Source organism: Ixodes scapularis, unplaced genomic scaffold (assembly GCF_016920785.2).
Source record: "Ixodes scapularis isolate PalLabHiFi unplaced genomic scaffold, ASM1692078v2 PGA_scaffold7__128_contigs__length_106722199, whole genome shotgun sequence".
Lineage (NCBI taxonomy): Eukaryota > Metazoa > Arthropoda > Arachnida > Ixodida > Ixodidae > Ixodes > Ixodes scapularis.
This window is the reverse complement of record NW_024609882.1, coordinates 90,506,390-90,512,389: the sequence shown is the minus strand read 5'-3', so window position 1 is coordinate 90,512,389 and position 6,000 is coordinate 90,506,390. Positions and strand designations below refer to the sequence as shown.

The 6,000-nt window shown below is 38.8% G+C and overlaps 1 pseudogene; it reads right to left on the bottom strand.

The window, feature by feature from the left end:
• Positions 1-4,997: 4,997 nt before the first annotated feature.
• LOC115325730 lies at positions 4,998-5,672 on the bottom strand (annotated as a pseudogene).
• Between the last annotated feature and the right edge of the window lie 328 nt (positions 5,673-6,000).

Sequence of the window (6,000 nt, the reverse complement as noted above, 5' to 3'; positions counted from 1 at the left end):
CATTTTAAACTTTATTTTTTATTTCAAAATATACACTATCTGTAGAACTCGTTGCTTACTTTTTTAATTTATTACATGCAACCAAACTCTCACGTAAATTACCGTGGACAATGGGACGTTATAACTCGAGAAATAATTTTTTCAACATTAGAGACTGCGGTCTATTAAAAAATGAATTATTAACTAACAACTAAAAGTAATCGTAATTTTCAGACATATAAGGATTGTCGAAAAACAACTCTTTAATTTGACATTAGCTTTAAAATTGTAAGTTACATAGAACGAAAGTTACAAGCCGTCAAAAAAGCACCAAAACGTCCTGCACGGTGGGGTTGCAGCTTAAGAGACACGTACGTTCTCGCGACACCTTCCAGCGGACAGTGCTTAAGTGTGGGCGTAGCGCCCTTGCGCGTATGCAAGCGCATGGACAATTTGAGGACAACCTTCGAGAGGCTGCGCGATTTTGAGTACGTTAAAAGGAAAAAAAATGTCGGTGAAGATTGTTTGATCCGGATTTAAGAAGGAACTTGGAGTGTTTATAATGATGCACGTGGTAAAACGAAAGACCGACTTTTGTCTGTTTGGTGTGTTCTGTTAGGGAATGATTTTTAAGCATAGGCTTCTGCATTAGCAGTATTGAGGTGTAAGAGTGCAGTCCGAACAGTCAGTTTGTGATGTGCACGGATAGGAGGCAGAACTACATAAGTAAAGATTTGAAGACCGCATTATGCTCATGCTCGTACTATGTACACGTCCCAAAAGGTTTCTAGCCGCCCGTGCAAAACGCAAGAGTGCAATATAGCAGTTCAACAACGAACTTATGAAAGTCGGAGGGTAATATCATGGTTGTGGATACCCGGGGTAGAGGGAGACAAAGAAAAAGTAAACTGTCCAAGAAAAAGAAAGAAAGAACAGAGAGAGATCCGAGGTTACGGAAGAGCGCGAGGGATTTTCGCAGGACGGCAAAGGTCGACGCATCTTCGGCTACGCTCCGAAGCAAGACTAGACGCGTCCGGCGACGCTCGAGCTCGGAAAGGCTATGTACCTCCAAGCATATTTGGTCAAGCATACAGTAGGATCGATAAAGTCTCCCCTACACTTGTGGCTCAAGCCAAGGTAGTGAGTGGCCGCTCAGCGTGAACTGGTTTTGGGGGACTTGAATGACATATCCGACTAACTCTTCTAGCCTTAATCGAGTGGTCTTACACTATTGTTTTTTGCGCTTCCTTTTTCTTTGTGAATAAATATGTGTATATTTTCGTTTTTACGCTCTCTTGCCATGCCTTCACTGAATTCGCGCATCATTCCGTACGAACGTGACACCCATACATGATCACTACTAGTCACTAGGCTACAGCACATCCTATATACTAGGAAGCATGGTCGAAGCACTGCCAGTACGGTTCTCTGGCCTAAGCTCACCAAACATATTTTTTTTTGTCATGAAGCGTAATTGAAGGGCAGCTAGCACCGTCATCTGTATTTTCCTCAATAGATAATGCCTTCTTTGCGATATCGTCAAAAGACCTGGAGCTCTTTTAACGATAACGCCTTCTTCCCTCCCTGAGCCTTCTTTGGCGTTATCGTCAAAATAGCTGGAGTTCCTCACCCCAGAAGTGCCGTAAAAAAGCTTGTTTTGATCAATTATTAAGATTACTTCTTTTTCGTTCTTTACTTTTACCTTTTATCTTTTTCATGGGTTAATTTCCATCCTTTCGTTGCTTATTTTCCTCTTTTTCAGGGGTTAATTTCCACATCTTTGCTTTGCTATCATTTATTATGGTATTTTTAGGATTTATGAGTAATTTGGTTTTATTTTAAATTTTCAGTATTTTAATTTTCTTTCAATTCTTTGGAGTTCAAGATCGTAGCGTCATGGGCATCTCATAAATATTCGTTGCTCATTGAAAAAAGCATTGTGTGTCCTTTATGTGTTTTATTTTTTCGACCTATATACCTTTGCGTTTTCGTTGTCATTATCCTTTTTATGCATACTCATTCTTCCCACCGTAGTGCTGCTTAGTTGTTATTAATACTGAGACGGTGGGCTCGTCAAGCTGCTAAGCGCAGCTTTTTTTCTTCCGTAGCCCCTTCATCTGTATTTTTACAAGGTGGAAATAAACTCATTTGGTTGATTGATTTGTGTATTCTGTAGTTTTTCAACGCGCTCTGCTACTTCTACTGTAGCTAATGCCTCGAGAATGTTCCTTGCGTCTTGACTTCGGTTCCTTGCAAGAATACTGACGTTAGTAAGTGCTGCACTAGACTCACAAGTCCTGCAGTGGGCTGAAAGATGTCCTGCTGATGTGCTCTTTGCCACTGCTGCTTGCTCTAGAGTTCTATTGTTAATACATCAGCTTCTTTGGCCGATAAAGCACTTGCCGCAAGATAGAGGAATGCGGTAGACCACTTCAGTTTCGCACTGGAGTGGTCTACCACGTGCCACACTGCCCTATGGGCAGTGTTGCACGTCTTTCCCTGGTTGGCTCTCTTATTTATTCGCACGGTGTTGACCTTGTTTGGGGCAGAACAAACCACGTGCTCATTCTGTATTTCAGCGATCATTTTAAATACGTGAGTGATGCCATGAAGATATGGGATCACTGCGATGTTTCTTCGTGTTTATTTTGCCTCTGTTTCATTCCTGTTTGGTGATGTTCGTTCGAGTTTCTTGCATGGGGTCTTACTGAAACATGCCAGGAGATTATCAGGATATTCCGACTATCGTAATAGAGATATGTATCTTGCGAAACTGGGCTCAGTCTTATCGTCAGACCAGTTTTTACTGCAGACAAGTGCCGTTTTAGCAACACTTCAATTGTCTTCGAGTGCTGCGAGTTATAGGGAAGAAAGCCTTTGCATGAGTGGGGCTCGTACCTCTAGCATATGCGATATATTTTTTTTCTTTAATTCCAAGGCAAGGTCCAGAAACTTAATGGAGTTATTCTCAGGTAGCTTATGCACGAATACCAGGTCTGTAAACCTCCCCTGTATGCCTTTCAGTACTGTCTCCACACACTCATTCCTATCTTCTCCAACATCTGGGATGCACAGAAGTAAACAATCATCAACATACCATAAGGTTGCATTGACATACTCATCATTCAGGCTGTTATGAAAGTTATATCCACATGCTGACAAAAACACATCAGATAATTGAGGAGCCACCCTGGAGCCGATACACACACCACTTCTTTAAACATATTGTTTTTCTTTGTGGTCTACTGCTCTCGCTTTTAAGTACATACCTAGCAGATCTATGAACGAGTTCACACTTATTCCTGCCTGGTTTTGAAATTCCGTGCTACTTTGTTTTTCTATATTTGTCCGCAGAAATAATTTGAGCCTGTCCTGTAGAATAGAGTAGAACATATCTTGTTTCAACTTTGTGAGATTGTAAAACGTCACCGGAACTAGCTGACACGGTAAATTCTTGAGGCAGTAGACAGAAAGGTTAGGTGCTGTTGTGTCAGCAGTCCGTCGGTTGCTTTGTCAAGAATGCAGATTAATTTTCTGGCCTCTTGATTCGCTTGGCTTTAGCGCGTGCCTTCTGTATGGATTTTTGGATGCGGTACTTTGTTTTTGCCTTTTTGTTTTGTGTTTTTAAGCTGATGCTCATCCTTTTTTTTCTTCTCTCGACTGTGCTTGTATATATTGCACCGTTGCGTTCAATATAATTTAGTTGATTGCGAGTCAGCGCTTTGTTCGTGTCTTCCTCTATCCGGTCCGTCGTTTCTCGTGCTGTTTTCATCTTTGTAAGTAATTATAATATACCTAAAAAATGACTTATAAGAGGCAGTGCTGATGTAGGGAGTATATGACGATATTTCTACATAACGCCTAAAACCTTTGAGAGTTCTTGACATATATAATGTACCATTTCATCCCATAGCATGTCTTGATTAAATGTTACGACCAACGCTCTATGACTTTCGACTATATCTATGTTATAAATATTGAGGAATAGAGTAGATGTATGAAACAAGTTTGTATTTGTTGCTCTAAAAAGAATGGCATTTGTTTTACCGCAAATAATTTGTAAGGAATCAGAACTGTCCAAGTATTTAATTTATTCCGAAGTTTATTTGCGGCACTTTATTATCTGCTGAGTATCCCTACGTGAAACAAATACACTCGTATCATCAGGGTATATAATAAAACATACATTACCATCAATATTTGCTACGTCATTGAGATATAAGTTAATAAAGTGGCCCCAAAATATTACCTCGTGGCACTCCACCCGTTACTGGCTGCAATCGAGATCGTTTTTTTATTTATTTCATCAAACTGGCAGCGATATTGAAGATATCATTTAACTATACATTAGGGCTGTACCGCGCACACGTTACATATAAAGTTTTTGGAGCAATGTATTATGAATTGAGGCGGTCAAAAGCATTTGAAAAATCTATAAATACTTCAACTGTTAACAGCTTGTTATCTACAAGTTCTGTAGATCTACTTTTTCTAAATCCATATAGACAGTCCGTAAGAATATAATTCCACGTATGAATAAAATATTCACCAGTAAAGCCAAATTCTGGCACCTGTTTTTCGATATTGTCTCAAAAATGCCAGATAGCAGCCAAACTACCAGCAATGGAGCCTAACCTCGGCTCTTGTTTGGCGATTTAGGCCTAAAGATGCCAAAAAGCAACTCAACCAACGAAGGTACAGCTGAATATTGGAACTTGTTTACCGATTTCAATAAGTTTACGTTTCGGAGCTTGACTACACAAAAGAAGCTTGCAAGCGCTTTCTGGCAGCCCTGCATGAATGCATCAAATCAAATCAAATCAAATCAGCTTTTATTTTCCATCACATGATGGGGGATACCAAGGGAAAAAGCTGCTTCTATGCAGCTTGACGAGCCCCTGGCACCCCTACATGGCAGACAACGCAACAAGAGACCATTTAATAAACAAATAAATCTAGAAAAACAATACAATGTGCATTTTTATACAATGTTAATAAATCATAGAATGTAAATTTTTTTATACAATGTTAACGATGCTATTTTTATTAAGTGAAGTGATATCAATTTCTAGCGATGCGACATGATTTAGTAAGTGAGGAAGTGCATGTTTAATTCTTTGATGTCCAAAGTTCGTACGTGATCTTGGTATTTGCCATGGATGTATTTGACGGGTTTGATAAATTAGGATTTTCAAATGAAGGTCAGCGAGGTTCAGAAATGTTTCGGATTTACCTTTTAGGGCCGATTGGTACGTTAATATTAAGCGTTGACTGTAAAGTTTTGACACGTCGGTTATGGAAAATTTATCAAAGAGAGGCAATGATGGTGAGGTCATAGGAACGTTGGCTATTGCACGAAGAGCTTTTTTCTGCAGCACGCGGAGCAAATTTAAGTTGGTTAAACCAGTGGATCCTCATATCAGATGCGCGTAGCCTAAGACGGGGAAAAATGATTTAAAAATTTGAAGTTTGATATTGGTAGGTAAAATGTTTCTATATTTGTTTATTACTCCAACTATTTTTGAAAGTTTAGTACGAACATATTTAACATGTTCAGATCAGGACATGTTAAAGGAAAAAAATAGACCCAGAGTTTTGACATTTTCAACACAATGAATAATATCAGAACCATATTTGAAAGGTAGGAATAAATTTGTTTGAGTTCTAGAATGTAGTTGAAATATTACAGCCTTGCTCTTATTAGTATTAATATGCGGGGAGTTAATTTCGCACCAACATTTTAATTTAGATAGAACAATATTTGCTCTGGTAACAAGATGTTCATAATTTATATCAGAAATGATTATACTCGTATCATCTACGTAAATTATAAAATTTACATCAGGGTCAATAGTTACAATATCGTTAATATAAAAAATAAATAGAAGTGGTCCCAGAATGCTTCCATGGGGAACACCAGAACTAATACCTAGCAAAGAGGACATATGGTCGTTGATTGAAACATATTGCCGACGACTTTGAAAATATGATTTTAACAAAGAAAAAAAACACCCCGAAAAC